We start from the raw sequence: 2,898 nt of genomic DNA, 5'->3' as shown, positions 1-2,898 counted from the left end.
CGAATCATTTAAATAGAAAATATCGATTTTTATACTTTTTATACTTTTGTACCCTTTTCACGCCAAGGGCTTCAATTAGTAGTGGACATAGTAATAGAACTTGCTCTTAGAACAGAGTGTACCAGATTAATAGTTTCTTACTGTTTTTCACTGAGGTGAAAAGATTGCTAGCATAAAATAAATGAATGGTAATGTTTAGATGGAGCTGGATTTGCTTGAGTTTATTGACAAGATGACTAGTGTTCTTGACTGAAAAACGAGGGATGAAGTTCGTCGTGTTGTTAATAAGATAAGGTATACATTTTGAAGGAATGTAAACTGGAGTGTTTATGAAGCTAACAACTGGACGAATGGGGATGCCCTCTTTGTTTATCATAGGTAAACCATACGGGTGTAAGGTGCAAATTGTTGGAGAAAAATTCTGTAAGCGGTTTGATTTCATCTTTTAGTTGATTGATGAACTTTTTGGAAGGATCTTCTGGGAGTGAAATGAAATTGTTAGTAGAATCTGGTAGAAATAGTCTGATGTAGAATAACTAGAAAATTGCAATTTGTCTGCCTTGCTAATGACCAGACTGTTAAATTTGACTTTGTTTTTGCTTGGGTTAAGAGTTTTGAGATGATTTAGGCGTTTCTTGTCTGAAAATTAAAGAAAGCTTAAGTTAGAAAATGTCTTCTTCTTCTTTTATATAGGCAGTACTGCCTGTTTTTCTTCAACGGTGCCTTTCATTCTGCCCCTAAGTTGTCATTCCATCTTTTCCTTGGGCGTCCTATACTTCTCCTGCCTAACGGTGACTTGTCCCTGGCTATTCTTACTATCCTTGGTTCAGACATCCTGCTTATGTGCTCATTCCACTTTTCTTTTCTGTTCTTTACCCAGGTATTTATATTGTCTACCCCACATATGCGTCTGATTTCCTCACTTCTTACCCTATCCTGTAGTCCTTTTCCAGCAATCCTTCTTAAGATCTTCATTTCGTTGGTTTCCAGACGTCTTCGTGTTTTTCTTGTATCTGGTCTTGTTTCGGCCGTGTAAGTCATAACTGGCCTAATAACTGACTTATATATTCGGGCCTTTGTTTCCAATCTTATGTGCTTGTTTTTCCAAATTGTGGCGTTTAGGCATCCGGCCGTTCTACTGGCTTTAATTATTTGGTCTTTTACCTCTTCTTCGATATTGTTGTCGGCTGATAGATTCATTCCCAGATATTTGACAGTCATTACTTGTTGTATAATTTGATTGTCTAACTCCAATTTGCATCTTATTGGTTCTTTGGCAATTACTAAGCTTTTTGTTTTTTGGGCTGATATTTTCATATTCATTTCTTTTGCGTTAATGGTGAACTCGTGCAATAATCGTTGTAGGTCGTCTTCGCACTCTGCTACTAACACGGTGTCATCAGCGTAACAGAGTATTTTTATATCTCTATTGCCCATTTTGTACCCTCTTTTTTTCTTCTCTTGTTTTATTATTGCATTCAATATTATGTTAAACAGTAGAGGGCTTAGTGAATCTCCTTGCCTGATTCCTGTGTTTGTTTCTATGGTTCTGTTATTATTCCATTGACTTTCATTTCTATTTTATTTCTTACATATATGTTTTCTATCAGTTTTATGATATCCAGTGGTAAATTTTTCTTATATAGTAGGTGTATCACATCTTTTAATTGGATTCTATCAAACGCTTTCTCTAGGTCTATGAAACAGAAAAAGGCTGGTTTGTTATATTTTAATGATTTCTCCGCTATTTGCCTTATCACAAAAACTGCATCGTTACATGATCTTCCACTTCTAAATCCTTGTTGTTCATCCGATATATTTACGCACGTCATTATTTTTCCATAAGTATTTTTGTCGTGAGTTTCAGTATAGTGCTCAGTAAATTTATCCCTCCATAGTTACTGGGGTCTGCCCTATCACCTTTCTTAATAACGCTATGATTTGAGTGGTTCTCCATTCTTCTGGAATTCTTATTGTATTTATTATTTTACTTAAGTTAGAAAATGTGTTCTGAGAAAATGTGTTGTTTTTCTGAACGACATGGTAATCCAATGGCATGAATGAAATTCCATATTTCGTTAAATCCCAAAGCTATTCAAATTCTTTTTGATCAGTAACAGAGAGATGACGCTCATAAAAGTTGTTCCATATTGCATCCACAACTGACGATATACATTTGCCTACTGTGTAATTGTTCATTAAAAACGTTAGGCCCAGGAACCGAAATGACATACTCGTTGCTAAGTACCTGAAACAAAGAACACATATATAAATATATATTAGTCTCGGGGAAAGAGTGCGATTTTGTAAAATTGCAAACAGAAAAGCGTAGTCTTCTAACATTTTTGTACATATAGGTACGTACTTGTTTACTTCATTATTATTTTTTTATAGGTGAGCAAGCTCACAAAACGTGGGAGAACCTAAGAAACACGTTTGGAAGGGAACATAAAGAGCAGCGTGAAACCAAGAGTGATCAAGAAACGTCAACTTCTACAAAGTGGCCTTATTTCCAAAGCAGGATGTTTTTAAAGGACATTATGGGACCAAAGAATAGTTCTGGAAATTTGCGGGCCACAGTAGTTGTTGAAGAGGACCATTCTGTTAAATCAGGATTCCAAATATTCGTCTTATACACAGTATATTTTAACGAACAACTTTATTACTATGATACTTATAATACGTAAATTAAACAAAGCTTAATACATTGACAACCATTATTAAATTAAAACATCAGTCAAGTCAGACATATTGGAGTATGTGTCAAAACAGTGTTACCAAGGTGACAAAAGAAAATTAATAAATTACAAATATTCTACCGCTTGTATTTAAATGTACCAAACTTTTACATCCTCACTTAATTCATTATTTTTTTCAAAACCCAATCCTACTGCGCAT

The sequence above is a fragment of the Diabrotica virgifera genome, chromosome 9, assembly GCF_917563875.1.
Source record: "Diabrotica virgifera virgifera chromosome 9, PGI_DIABVI_V3a".
In the NCBI taxonomy this organism is placed as follows: Eukaryota; Metazoa; Arthropoda; class Insecta; order Coleoptera; family Chrysomelidae; genus Diabrotica; species Diabrotica virgifera.
This window is presented reverse-complemented; position numbering follows the sequence as displayed.